Source organism: Neomonachus schauinslandi, chromosome 9 (genome assembly GCF_002201575.2).
Source record: "Neomonachus schauinslandi chromosome 9, ASM220157v2, whole genome shotgun sequence".
Taxonomy (NCBI): domain Eukaryota; kingdom Metazoa; phylum Chordata; class Mammalia; order Carnivora; family Phocidae; genus Neomonachus; species Neomonachus schauinslandi.
Window position 1 is genome coordinate 113,292,766 of NC_058411.1, and position 15,806 is coordinate 113,308,571.

The window sequence follows — 15,806 nt, forward strand, 5'->3', positions numbered from 1 at the left end:
GATCTTTATTCATTATAGCAGCTCTGTACACTAAGTTGGTTCTAATTTTAGAATGAGGACACAGAAACTCGGTGAGATTGTCACATAGTTGTATCTGATTACACTTTTACTCTCTCCATTACTTCAAACTGCTTATCAGAAAGCTTACATTTAAATAGTAATTTTTTTCATATTCATTCTGTTGAATACCTACTAGTATACCTGAAAAGTTAAGTTATGCTATGTTAATTCTTAAATTTTTAACCTTTTATTTCTTCCATATTCACCATCTATTAAGCAGCTAGTATATTCCTAATAATTATTAAGTATTATGAGGGCTATAACCAAATACGAGGACCTTATCTCCCCTACTCCCCCCAGAGTTTACAAATTGATAACTATTCCAGCCTTGTATACACAGAATTTTAAGGAGAACTCAAAGAGAACAAGGTTCTTTTTTCCAGTATTTTGTGACTGTTGGCCAGACCCCTTCCAAATTGTCCCCCTTCTGTTTAGGTAAGGAAGTGCACATAAAAGCTAAAATTCAATCCAAATGATGTCTGTATGATCCAGTACATGGACAAATAAGGAAGGTGTTCATAGTCTGGTTGAAATGCTTTGATAGAAAGGAAATCATGTGCCGTGAGAACCTAGAAGACGTGGTTAGCATAAGAACTTCTGAAGCAGGGAAAGTTTTACAGAAAAATTGTTATTGGAGCCAAGACAAAAAAAACAAAAAACAAAACACACACAAGAAAGAGCTGGTCAATACAGAATCTAAGGGAAGGCTTTTGTTAGGATTATAACATTTTATTAACCCAAATGTTTATATCTATCACTCGCTTATACTGTTATTTCCTTTGTGAGCTACTGTGATTCTGTAGATCTTTTATTCCAGTAGTGTTTTCGTAAAGATCCTACATTCTATGTGAAAATGTCAGCAGTAGGAGTTAAAAAGTTTGGATAGTTGGTGTTTGTTTAAGAAAATTTGCTGATCATCATGTCTAGTTCCCTGGTTTTGCACACAAAGAAGCCAAGACCCACATAAACTGTGAAATGCTTAGTATCAGATACTTATAAGCCTCAGACCTGGGATTTGGCTTGGATTATAGTCATGGTTTTATCCTGAAACTAAAACTCTAGTTGAAAAATGCATGAGGTTAGTGATAGTTTAATAATAAAAAATAATTTATATTTCCCTTTATTGTTTTTCTTCATTAGCTTTGGAAGAGAAGTGATTGAAGAAATGTGAAGTAATGGAAGTATCCAAGGTGGAATATAGATGATAATTTATTTAGGTAAAGCATGGGGAACCCTTACTTCAGAAAGTTCAGCTTTTTAAAGTGGAGCCACTTAATTTCTGAAGATGTTTATGTACATGCCATCTTTTTAATGTATAATATAGTGTGAAAACGGCAAATTTAATAAAAAACCTGAGTGTGTGAGGTAATAGTGGCAGTAGAATTTGTAAGCTCAGATTTATTTATACATTCTTCTTTTAACTGGCCTTTTAACTGAAGTGAAATTGTTGGGGAAAGCGTGAAGTTATGGAGAGTTTGGAATAGGGATGCCTTTGGTTGACTGTGATTATCATAATGTATTTCAACCTTGAAACTGAGCCCTGGATGACAGAGGAAGGCAGCTTAGACATAAGAAAATGCCAGAGAGACAAAATAACCATCAGCTAGTCTATAAAAGAATGATTAAGCAGTTCAAAATGTAAATTCCATATTCTATCACACAGCCATTTCCAGGGATTTTAAATGACCATAACTGTTCTTTTTCTGGATCCAGAAATGTACTTCAATTCTGAATGGCATAAGAAAATATATGGAGCCTGCTGTCAGCCTTCTTCTAGTTGCTTTACCCAGGAGATAGTAGTTGCTTTACCCAGGAGATAGTGTGTGCAAAAGCCAAATTATTTCTGAAGAACAATGTAAATGATGTAAGAGCAAAGGATAAAAGGTATCCTCAGAATTTCCATAGTTAAGTCCGACGGAGGGTTTAGACTTGAAGTGTTTGAGGTCTTACTGATTACATCACTTACTCCTTTAAACTCTTACTGACTAGTTACTCTTCCTCCACTTTTCTTCAAATACTCAAAAAGAGAAGATGGCTAAACAAAAATGTACATGATAACTGCCATTACAATTTGCCATATATGCTAATCTTTCCTAGTGAGAACAACCTACAGCGTATAAAAAATGAAGATGTTAGAGTATTTCTAAGTCCCTTTCTTGTAAAATTCTCTCTCATCTATTGCACTAGACTCTCATCTATTGCACTATTCTAAGTTTTACCCATTTTCTTTTTTTTTTTTTAAGCTTTTATTTATTTATTTAATTGACAGGGAGAGAGAGAGACAGCGGGAGAGGGAACACAAGCAGGGGAGTGGAAGAGGAAGAAGCAGGCTTCCGGCTGAGCAGGGAGCCTGATGCGGGGCTCGATCCCAGAGCCCTGGGATCATGACCTGAGCTGAAGGCAGTCGCTTAACCGACTGAGCCACCCAGGCGCCCCAGTTCTACCCATTTTCCATCGAATTATACCCTATCAATCGATCAGATTAATTTCCAGAAGACCCTACGTTAATTATCTACACCTTTGGCATTTAGTGGGTTTTCATTAAATATATAATTGAGTACAAATTCTGGTTCTAACTACCTTTCCTACCTATTTTTATGAATCTTCCCCTCCTGCCTTATACTTGTTTAGTGATTTCTAATTTGCATATAATTTTTCCATATATTGTCATTTATATTGTGCAGGAACTACTATACATTTATAGTAGTTGACAATATAAATATGTCATTTATATTGTGCAGGCACTACTATACATTTATAAAGTGCAGGAACTACTATACATGTGTACAAATAAGCACCAAGTCCAAGTAGGTTAGGTGATTTGTATAACAGTTTTCTCAAACTTTTTAGTCTCAGAAAATCCCATGTAAAAAGCATCCTCCATGGGGCATCTGGGTGGCTCAGTCGGTTAAGCGTCTGCCTTTTCTCTCGGGTCATGATCTCAGCGTCCTGGGATCAAGTCCCGCATCGGGCTCCCTGCTCGGCAGGGAGTCTGCTTCTCCCTCTGCTCCTCCCCCCGCTTGTTCTCTCTCTCTCTCTGTCTCTCAAATAAATAAAAGCATCCTCCAAAATGAAATGCTAAGGTATAGATCTAAGAAAATATATACAGATCTATAGGTGGAAAACTATAAAACACTGATTAAAAAAATCAAAGATTTATATAAATGGGGAGATAATCCGTGTTTGTGGATTAGAATACTCAATATTGTTAAAACATCAGTTTTTTTCCATTTTTCCATTTTAGCCTATAGACTCAATCCAGTCCCAGTCCAGATCCCAGTAACCCATTTTGTAGATAACATCATACTAATTCTTAAGTTTATATGGAAAACAAAAGACCTAGTAAGGCCAACACAATACTGAAGATGAACAAAGAACCTGATTTCAAGACTCAATGTTAAGGCCACAGTAATCAAGACACAGTGGTATTGACAAAAGAATAGACACATTAATTAACAGGACAGAATAGAGAGTCCAAAATAAATCCACACAAATCTAGTCAACGATCTTTGACAAAAGAGCAAAGACAATTCAATGGACAAAGGATAGTCTTTTCAATAAATGGTGCTGGAACATATGTATTAAGTGAACCTAGGCACAGACCTTATGATTTACACAATAATTAACACAAAGTCAATCATATACCAAATTTTAAAATGCAAAACTGTAACACTTACTGAAGAAGCCATAGGAGAAAGTTGATATGGCTCTTGGGTTTGGCAATGAGTTTTAAAATACATTAGTAATGGGATGCCTAGGTGGCTCAGTCAGTTAAGTGTCCAACTCTTGATTTTGGCCCAGGTCATGATTTTAGGATTGTGAGATTGAGCCCCGCATGAGGCTGGGTGTGGAACCTGCTTAAAATTCTCTCTCTTCCTCTCCCTTGGCCCCTTCCCCCTTTAAAATTAAAAAATAAAAATAAATAAATAAAATAAAATACTAGCAATGTGATCCAGGCAAGAAAAGAAATGGCTAAGTTGGGCTTAGTTAAAATTGAAAACTTCTGCGCAATGCAAGACACTCTTAAGAGACTGAAAAGACAAGCCACAGATGGGGAGAAAATATTTGCAAAACACATCTGATAAAGGATTTGTATCCAAAATATGTAGAAAACTCTTAAAACTCAATGATAAACTAATCAACTCCATCAAAAAAATGAACAAAAGATTTGAAGAGACATTTCATTGAGGAAGATGTATAGGTGGCAAGTAAGTATATAAAGGATGTTCAACATCATAGGTCATGAGGGAATTGCAAATTAAAACAATAATGAGATACTATTACATACCTGTTAGAATGGCTAACATTTAAAACACCAACAAAAGCAAATTCTGGCAAGGATGTGGAGCAATAGTAATTTTCATTCTTTGCTGGTGAGAATGCAAAATGGTACAGCTACTTTGGAAAACAGTTTGATGTTTCTTACAAAACTAAATGTAGTCTCACCATATGAATCTGCAAACACACTCCTAAGTATTTACACAACTAATTTGAAAACTCATATCTACCAAACCTGCACACATTTATAGTAGCTTTGTTCATAATCCACCCTCAAACCAGAAGCAGCCAAATTCAGTAGGTGAATGAATAAACTTTGGTACATCCATAAATGGAATATTATTTGGTGATAAAAAGAAAAGAGCTATCAAATGGTGAAAAGACATAGATAAATCTTAAATGCATACTTTTGAGTTAAAGAAGCCAGTCTGAAAATGCTACATTCTGTACAAATCCCATTATATGACATTCTGGAAAAGGCAAAAATAAGATTCAGTGAAAAGATCAATATTGCCAAGAGCCGAGGGGAGCAACAAGTTGGGGGGAAGGTTGGTTAGGTGAAGCACAGGGGCTTTTTTAGGGTTTTTTTTTTTAAGATTATTTATTTATTTGACAGAGAGAGAGGAGAAGTAGGCAGAGCGGCAGGCACAGGGAGAGGGAGAAGCAGGCTCCCTGCTGAGCAGAGAGCCGAATGCGGGGCTCTATCCCAGAACCCTGGGATCATGACCTGAGCCGAAGGCAGATGCTTAACCGACTGAGCCATCCAGGCTCAGGGTATTTTGTATAATACTGTAACGGTGAATATAGGACATTAAGTATTTATTAAAACCTGTAGAACTTTATAGCAGAAAGAGTGGATACTAATATATATAAATTTTTAAAACTTCATTTAGATGATCAGGGATCCTAGGATGGAGGGTAAAATGTGACAAAAGAATGTAAATGTATTACGAATATATGAAACAATGTTGCTGAAAGGGGTGGAGGAGTAAGGTGCTGATCTAAGTAACTTTGGAAATGAGTGAAATCTGTAAGACTAAAAGGAGAAAGGAACCATATATGTAAACACTATACTCTCATACAGGGGGATCAGGGTAAGGGTTAACAATTTTGAAACTACTGTACATGTTTCTACTATGGTAGTGGGGTTATAGGTAAGCAAGGAGAAGCAGCTGGTAGATCCATGTGCTAATGGATTAGAGTTGGAGACAGACATTAATTAGTATGAACTCGTGTTTAGCTTAATACAGATATGGATAATTACGTATAGAAATGTTCATAGATATGTGTGTATATACACAGGTTAGTAAACACAGTTATATTGCTCTGTCAGCTGAGAGGGCCTAGAAGCAATGAAATCCCAGTAACAATGACCACACCTCGTGCCCAGATCTTGCTTGGTTTCTAATACCATTATTCAATAAGAGAAATGAGAGCTTCTTACAGAAGTGACTGATTCTTGTGCTGGGGCAGGAAATATACAAGGTGAGCACAGATCATCTTGTAGTGCCAAAAACTAAGAAAGTACTTTAAAAGACATATCTACACACACACACACACACACACACACACACACAAAATAACAGGAGTGCACCAAAGGGACAGAAGAGTCAACTGAAAGATCTCCCAACGTCCAAAGCTGGAACACTTTGAGGAACAGAATAAAGTAGTATTGCGTTAAAACCCAAAGTATAAAGAAATATCCATTTGTCTTTACTGATATAATTGATGTTGATTCCAAGGGAGAATAGGCAAATCTCTGGTGCAGAAAAATTTCAAATAATTTATTTAGATACTCCACCCTCAAGGAAGTATAACTCTCTACCTCTTAAGTTGAACTCTTGATAGTGACTTTTTTTCAAAGAGTACAATATCATGGAGAAACCTGACAAACTCTGCCTCATGCCAGGTTATCAAGTTTGTACCCTTGATTTGATAGGATAAAACTGATACATTACCTGAGTCATTCTCCTCCCTCAAACATATTATCCCAGTCTAATCATGAGGAATCAAATCACACTTCTATAAAATATCTAACCAGTAATCCTTAAAACTGTCAAGATCATTGTGGTAGGTTGAATGGTGATATTCTCCCCCGCCCCCTCCCTGTCCAAATATGCCCATGTGCTAACCTCCAGAACCTGTGAATTTGACCTTATTTGGAAAAAGAGTCTTTGCAGATATATTTAAATTAAGAATCTTAAGAATCATCCTTGATTATCTTGGAACACTCTAAATCCAATGATATGTTCCTCATAAAACACAGAAGGCACAGACACAGAGGAGAAGACGGAGGCAGAGATTGGAGTGATGTAGCCATAAGCCAAGGGATGCCTATGGCCATCAGAAGCTGGAAGAGACAAGGAATGGTTCTCCCTGAGAGCTTTCAGAGAACGTGGCACTTTGGAGATCTTGATTTTAGGGTTATGACTCCTAAAACTGAAAGAGAATAAATTTCTGGTTTCTTTCTTAATTCCTGTATAGTTAAAGTACAGTGTTATATTAGTTTCAGGTATACCTTATAGTGATTCAGTTTTCTACATTACTCCATGCTCATGGCAGTAAGTGTGTACTCTTCATCCCCTTCACCTATTTCACCCATACTTCCCCTATTCCCCTGCCCCACCACTTTTGGTCACCATCAGTTTGTTCTCTATAGTTAAGATTTTCTTTTTTGGTTTGTCTCTTTTTTCCTTTGTTCATTTGTTTTGTCTCTTAAATTCCACAAGTGACATCATATGGTATTTGTCTTTCTCTGACTTATTTCACTTAGCATTATATTCTCTAGCTCTGTCCATGTTGTTGCAGATGGCAAGATCTCATTCTTTTTTATGGCTGAGTAAATATTCCATTGTACATATATATCACATCCTCTTTATCCATTCATCTATGGATGGACACTTGGGTTGCTTCCATATTTGGCTATTGTAAATAATGCTGCATTAAATATAGGTATGCATATAAATTTTCAAATTAGTATTTTCATTTTCTTTGGCTAAATACCCAGTAGTGGAATTACTGGATCATGTGGTAAATTTCTGGGGTTTTGTTTTTTAAGGCATTAAGTTTGTATAATTTGTTCCAGCAGCCACAGGAAATTAATAGTCATCAAAGAAAAGAAAGTTCTGAAAAACTGTCACAACCAAGAGTAGCTTAACAATACATAACTACTAAATGTAATATGATATTCTGGATGGGATCCTCAAACATATTGGACATTAGAGGAAAACTAGAGGATATCTGAATTAAGTATGAACTTTAGTTGATAATAATGTATTTGTATTGGTTCACTAATTGTAACAAATGATGACAGGAGGGAAGAGAAAAATTGTGACAAATGTATCATACTAATATAAGATGTTAATAAGGAAAACTGGGTGTGGGACACATGGGAACTCTTTGAACTATATTTACAGTTTCTCTACACATCTAAAACTGTTACAAAATAAAAGATGTAGTAAAAAAAGAAAGAAAAGGAAAAGGTACCTTTTCTGGGAATAAAATGAACCCAGAATATTCCACCTTCAGAGCAAGGATTTCCTTACTTTTGCAGCTATGTGCTGGGGAAGTTTGCCTATTTTACAGGTCTCCTCAATTCCTTAAACTGTGTGTAGTCAGCCTTGCCATTCAAGCAGATAAGCTGTGGGGGAAACAGACCAATTCAGCTACAGAGGAAATCAGGGCAAGTCACACCTTCTAAACAAAGTAGCACTTTGGCTTTCTTAGTGCTTTCTTTCCTTCCTGAATAATTCAGTCCAGAAGTCACGGGATGGGGCCCAGGAAGGTAGGTGTCTGTGCTAGGTCTCCTTGGAGAAATGGCTGATTCTAGGGCTGGGGCAGAGAAAGAATAGGACAAGATGTGCTGAACACATCTTCCTGTACCAAAATGTAAGGAATTGCTCAAAGAGGGGTTATATCTAAAGGATACAGAAGCGATCTTGAAGGAGTACTCAATGACTAGTTTTTGAACAGTTTGAACATCATATAATACTCATTTTATCAAATTATAGCCCACTGAATAAAATAGACCATTCATGAGTCTGTAGTGACATAATAAATTAATGGAGAGAAGAAAAGGAAGAACAGAATTAGGAAAATGACAATTTTGGAACCAGTGTGGTATAATCAGTTATCCATGAAATATTGGTAGATGCCAAAACTAATGGGTGAAAGTTTAATGAGGAATGGGCTGTTCGTGTAGTCTCAAAGCATCTCCTCACAAAGTATCTATTAATTACTAAGGAAGAAAAAGGAACTTCACAGTGGGAAACCTGGCAGATACTAACCCCACTCAGGTGATGACAGCTAATGTTAATAGTTAATGGAACAAAATAAAATCGTGCACTACCTGATAGGATGCAGTATGAGGACCAGGAGATCATTTCTGTGATTCTTCTACCAAAATCTATAACATAAATCTAATTGAGGAAACATCAGAGAATTCCAAATTGAGAGACTTTCTAGAAGATACCTGGCCTATAACTTTCAAAATTTAAAAGATCATGAAAGTCAAGGAAAAAACTCAAGAACTAATTGTTCCAGAGTTAGAGACTACAGAAACGTGACAGTTAAATGCAACCCATGGTACTAAATCTGGGCCTTTTGCTACAAAAGACATTAGTGGGATGATAGATGAGACTTGAATAGGGCATAGAGATTACAGGATATAATTGTTGATTTGTTGATTTTGATGATTATATTATGGTTATTTGGGAAAATGTCCTTATTAAAGGAATTACAAACCTAAGTTTTCAGGGATGATCAGACACAATATCAGCAATTTACCCTGAAATGGTTCAGAAAAAAGATTCTTTATATTATTCTTGAACTTTTCTGTAAGTTTGAAATTATTTTTTAAATTATCTTTAAAAATTTAAAACAAAAGCCAATATGGGGATGAGAGGAAGAATTTCTTCAGAATAGCTCTGATCAACTAAAGATCCCCAGACCTTGAGGAAAATTGAGCACATTAAAGGGAACTATTAAGATCAAATATTAATTCTAGGAGAGAAAGTTTGTGGAAAGAATTTTTTGTAATAAAAATAATCTTATAAATTGCTTTGGAAACTTCATATTGAGTGAATTTTGGTAGTTAATGCTTTTCCTTGGCTTGCCTCTTTGCCAAGGGTGGGAGTGGAAGTTTAGCTCCCTGCTGGGTCCTGCTGGCAGGGGGCTGGGTAGGGAAAGAAGGGAATAGTAGTGCCAACTATTACCACTTTGTACAATCTTGTCCTGCCTAGGTACTGCCAGGAATGTTTGAAGTTTAGCTCCCTGTGGGCCCTGCTAACATCACAGAAGCGCATAGGAGGGACAATATTGTAGAGGTATGGAAAAAACATTGACTGAGGAGAAACTACCAATGATGAGGAAAAGAGAAATTTTAAGATATAATTTATAGACTACAGCTGTACCATTCTGCTACCCTAAACTGTGGTCCTTGACATCTTAAGGCATATGGTCTCCTTATGCTTTTTGAATTAAGAGTTTTAGAAAAGGTAATTTTAAAAGGACCATTTAACCCATTGTATTCCACCCAGCAATCAGTGTTTATGTAAGAAATGTGAAAAGGAACAGTTACTGGGTCTTCTCAAAGTTGGAGTTAAATATACCAAAGAACAGAAGCTGTAGGACTTTTTTCCTTAATAATAAATCTGTTCAAAAGGCAGATTTATGGTTGTGACTGACCTGAAATAACTGTTTTTTTATTTTAAAAAAATGCTAAAGATGACTGTTCTCTCCTATGTTGCTAGTTACATATGTAATCACTTCTAAACCAACAATACATCTTGGGTCTGTGTTAGTCTAGTTTAAAACTGAAGGTAGCTAGAATCTCTGACAATTATGGTATAGTTGTTAAACTCTTTTAAAATGCCTGAGTTTTCTTCATTTAAAAGTTGAAAGTCTAAAACATAACAATAAAAACAACAACTACCTCTTTGAAAATCATGTGATTAAGAGTACTTTAAAAATTTTGGGGCACCTGGGTGGCTTAATCATTAAGCATCTGCTTTTGGCTCAGGTCATGGTCCCGGGGTCCTGGGATCGAGCCCCACATTGGGCTTCCTGCTTGGCGGGAGGCCTGCTTCTCCCTCTCCCACTCCCCTTGCTTGTGTTCCCTGTCTCACTGTGTCTCTCTCTGTCAAATAAATAAATAAAATCTATAAAAAAATAAAAAAAAATTTTAAAGTACTTTAAAAATTTTAAATACAGTGCTTATATTCTTTGGATGATGGAAGAATTGATTAAAGTCCCTGAAATACATTAGTTTCAATAAATGTTTGCTGTGAAATGAATGTTGAATAATCTTAAAAGGTTGGAAAATATTGGCATTAATTTCTTATTGAATGAGAAGTAAATGTCTTGCCTATATTATTCAATTCCTGTTCTCTACTCAATAGAGATTTGGGATGTGATGTAAATGAAAGATACTGTGTTAATCTTGAATTGAAATCACACAGCAAGGAGGAAACCTAATCATTAAATAGCAAAATCAATTTCATTTTCTTTCCTGTAATTTAAAAAATGTAGCATACACTGCATAGCTGTAGTGATCACTGCCCACTTTTGGGGACTTTTGAAATCTGTTACCATTTGAAAAACTCTGTTACTAATCCACTGTGCTGCCAGTGGCTGGGGGCAAACTGAGAGTGATTGACATGATGTAATGCCTAGTATACTTCATAGGAGAAATCCTTCCCAGCTCATAGATTTTTTTTTTTTTTAATACTGTTAGATCCTGTGGCTGCCAGAAAAATAGAAAATTCTGCCTATTTGTAGCAGAATTCCTCCTTTGCAACCAATTTTCTTTTTATTCAAGCTATCTTCCCCAATTCCACCGAAAGCTAATATTATAAGAAGATTGGTACATCTGAGCTTCTAAGATCTGAAATCTCTCTGCTTTGGGCTTATCCAGGTGCACAGATATCTTGGTTATAGGAAATGACAGTCACGTCATGTACTAATTTCCTAGAGGATCTGAAATACAGCAAAGTAGGACATTGTGCAATGTAAAGAAGAACATGGCAGAGAAGTTTTTGTTTTCCATGGGAAAGAATTCTTTACCTAAGAGGTCAATCATTAAAGTACAAGAGGCAGCAAGTACTCTTCTGGTATATTATCTGCTAGGATTCTTTATGATTTTCAGCTAGATGACCTATTTAAATATTCTGCAGTTGCCCCAGTTTGTGATGAGGATATTAGTAAGCAAAAGTTGTGCAAAACCTCTGAGGAAATCTAATAATCTGTCATAAATTTTGTTTTTATTTAATGGTATAGATGAGAAAAAGGGGGTAAGCTTTAATCATTGAATATTAATAAATCAGCAACTGTAGGGTTTTAAAAATATTTGAATTGAAGGACCATTTTTTTCTTCAATAATATAAATTCGGTCAATTTGTTTTCCTTACAAATATTAGTTACCTGAAACTTAACACAGACAAAAAAATAAGGGCCAGGAGTACAGGCATACCTTGTTAACATTGTGCTTTGCTTTATTGCACTTTGCAGATAACTACTTTTTTTTTTTTTTAACAAATTGAAGGTAAATAGTAACCCTGCATCAAATAAGTCTGTTGGTGCCATTTTTCCAACAGCATTTTGCTCACTTCATGTCTCCATGTCATATTCTGTTTATTCTTGCAGTATTTCAAACTTTCTTTATTATATTTCTTAATGGTCTGTGATCAGTGATTACAACTTGTTGAAACCTCAGATGACAGTTAGCCTTTTCTAGCAATAAAGTATTTTTTATTTTTGACATCATACTATTGCACACTTAATATACTCTAGTATAGTGTAAATATAACTTTTTTATGCACTGGGAAACCAAAAGAGTCACTTGACTCGCTTTATTGTGATATTTATTGCAGTGGTCTGAAACCAAGCCCACATTATTTCTGAAGTATGTCTGTAATTGAAATTTGGGGTATACTTATTTTGTTAATGCTATTGGTTATAGTGATATCCACAAATATTTATCTGTTGTAATTTTCAAAGCATTACATTAAGCAGTATCACTGGGACTTTCGAGGTAAAAACCTAGTCCATTTCTTCTTTTTTTTCATCCTATCCTCAGATTTCATGTACCTACAGACTTTTTTTATTTAAAAAATTTTTAATTTAAAAATTTTTTGAGAGAGAAGTACGAGTGTGGGGAGGGGCAGAGGGAGAGGGAGGGAGAGAATCTCAAACAGGCTTCTCATGATCTCATAACCCTGAGATCACTATCTGAGCCAAAATCAAGAGCTGAAGCCTAACCGACTGAGCCACCCAGGCACCCCCAAATTTATTTTTTTTTAAGCAAGGAGTTTAAGTTTCAAGACATTTGAAGTTGATTTGAAGGGAAAACTATCTAGGATTCATTTCTTTTGGAGTAATTTATCTCTATTTAAAGACAGATTGCCCTACATGTAAATAACTGCATACAAAAAAAGGTATAAGATTGTCCTTGGTTTTACAATGATATATGAAAAACATTAAAATTCTCCAGTAGAGCAAGGTATGCAAGGATTTTTATGTTGTTTTGTTGTTGTTGTTGTTGTCGTTAAACTAATTTACTGGAATATAAAATGAGAGCTGAATGAGCATGCCACCAATGGAGAAAGGGGGTATTTTCACAGAACCAGTATTTTCCCCATCCCATCTCCATTTGACGTCAATCAAAACATACCATTGGCCATTTAGTTAAAAAAAATGCAATACGAGGGGCGCCTGGGTAGCTCAGTCAGTTAAGCGTCTGCCTTTGGCTCAGGTCATGATCCTGGGGTCCTGGGATCAAGCCCCACATTGGGCACCTTGCTCAGCGGGGAGTCTACTTGTCTCTCTCCCTGTACCCCTCCTCCCCGGCTCGTGCTCTCTCTCTATCTCAAATAAATAAATAAAATCTTTTAAAAAATGCCATATGTTTGTGCACATACACAGTTACCTTATGATAAAGGAATGGGGAAAACAAAAGAACAGAGAAAACTATACTGTAGTAGTCAGGATGTGGTGGAACCAAATTTTGGTTTTCTCACTGAGAATGCCTTCTTGGTCTGGAGGAACAGTTCTGTAGTCAAGTAGCAGATTCCCTTTTTAGTAAATACCTCCTGTCTGCTGCTGGAACACATCAATTGTATTTATCCTCCATTTCCAGCTGTGCAGGTGTGTCTGTTTCATTGATTAGCTGCCCATCAAATCGCAAATTGATCTGCCCCGTTGACAAACCCTGTCTTCACAATGGGCTTTCTTTAGTTTACTAAGTGGTTAGTCTTACACTGCATCACAGAACCATCCTGTCCCACCACCTTCAAATTAATATGATCATTGTTCTCAGTCTTGGCTCCTTCCTTGGGCTTTTTGTTGGCCATGGTGAGTGCCGGAGTCTCCCCAGCTGTCGCTTCACAAAAGGGGTACCAGGTCCCCACCAGGAGAGCATACAAGCAGCACCAGGAGTAACAAAAGAAGGAGGTGGCTCCTGTGAAGTGTGCCTACAGATTTTAAAGAGCTACAGAGACATCTTACTACACTAAAAGAATCCCCTGTGACAAGTATTTTCACCTGCTTGACTGGGACTGTGTGACAGGGTGATTGAAGTCCTCCAAGGAGGATGAGCTGTTATGTCAGCTGAAGTGACACAAGCTTTAGGGAAGAGACAGTCACAGGTGTTAGTAACACATTACATAACTCTAAGGCTAATAGAAGTTTATAAGAACATACAGTTTTTTAATTTGTAGCTTGGAGTGAGTTTGAAATTAGAATATTTTACTTCTGTTACCATTTGAAACAGTGAAAAATGTTGATTTTAAGTAGCTGCTGTGGGATATATGCCTTTTTTCAGCAAATGGCAGTAGTACTCGCCTATAGCATCTGTCAAGTCACCTGCTCCAAGGAGCAGTCACACTCTGAGTATATCCTGAGCCCTAACTTCAGCAAACAGAACTCATACTGAACTATTCCAAATTCAATTTGATATCCTAACAGGGAATGACAGTGGAACATGGGCTGGACCTTTCAGATTTGCATTTTTTTTTCTTTTTTTGCAGCTAATTACTTCTGATTAAGTCCAATTTTGGTCACTTTAGACCAAGTTGGAAATTTTATCTTTGATGTCAGAATTTGACAGTGATTGATATCCCGGGGGCATTGTCTGTGCTATAGTTACCTGGTGATTTGGGCCAAAGTTCAAAGTGTGCTTCTGTGAGTATATATATGTGTATATGTGTGAATCCCTCCCTCCCTTTTAATCTACCTTCCTTCCTTTCTTATTTCCTTCCCCCCTTCCTTCTTTATAATGTTTCCCCCTTACTCGTGACATTTAGATTCTTCTCATACTCCCCAGTGGCCCATTTATTCCACTCATTACCCCTCAATGTTTTCTAATTTTTTTATTGTGGTAAAATACATTAAGCATAGATTTTACCATCTTAACCATTTTAGGTGTACAGTTGACATTATATACATTCATAATGTGCATCAGCACCATCCATCTCTGTAACTCTTTTCATCTTGTAAAACTGCTCTATACTTACTAAACAATAACTCCCTATAGGAGTGATGCCAATACTGACTCCATCATTGGCCCTTCATCTTGTTTCTGTCCTCTCTGGGACCTCTCTTGGGACTACATGTTTCAGGCCCATTGGAGATTAGTATACATGCCTTAGAAATGCCCACCAAGGCTGGAATGTAGGGAGGATTGCTTTGGCTTTGGCCCTCTGTAAATTTGTTCAATCAAATAACATAGTTTTTCCTCTTCCTGATGCACAGATAATGTCATGAGGTCTGTCAGTTAGGTGCATGCAAACCCTCTGAAATGCACATGAACCTTTTGACCTCACTACAGTGCCCCCTACGTCCCCTTGCTCTATAAATCTGTAGACTAAGGGCCAGACTTTTTGGGAAATAACTGTGCAGCTCTGGATCATCATCCGCGCTCTCCTCCCTGTCAGTTAGTTAACCTGAATAAAACTCTGTAAACTGTATGGCATTGCCTGCTTTGTTTTTTGGTCTCAAAATGCCTTTTTATTTTGGAGGATACTTTATATAGTCCCTCTACCTTCTAATACTCTCCATTCCCCTTTGCCCCCAGCCCGGTGGCATCCACCATTCTCCTTTCTGTCTCTGTGATTCTGACTACTTTAATTACCTTATATAAATGGGCTCATGCAATATTTGTCTTTTTGTGACTGGTTCATTTCACTTAGGATAACGTCTTCAAGGTTCATCTATGTTGGTAGCAAATGGCAGAATTTCTTTCCTTTTTGAAGCTGAATAATATTCCACTGTATTCATTCATTCATCTGTCAGTGGACACTTGAGTGGCTTTCGCGTTTTAGCACTGGTTAGTAGTGCTGCTGTGAATGGCATTGTATAAATGTCTCTTCAAGACCTTGCTTTCACTTCTTTTGGGTATAGACTCAGGAGTAAATTGCTGGGTAATATGGTAATTCTATTTTTAATTTTTGAGGAATCACCATTCTATTTTCCAT

General features: G+C 36.6%; 1 pseudogene; it reads right to left on the reverse strand.

The window, feature by feature from the left end:
• Window positions 1-13,410: 13,410 nt before the first annotated feature.
• On the reverse strand, window positions 13,411-13,685 carry LOC110583969 (annotated as a pseudogene).
• Window positions 13,686-15,806: the final 2,121 nt, after the last annotated feature.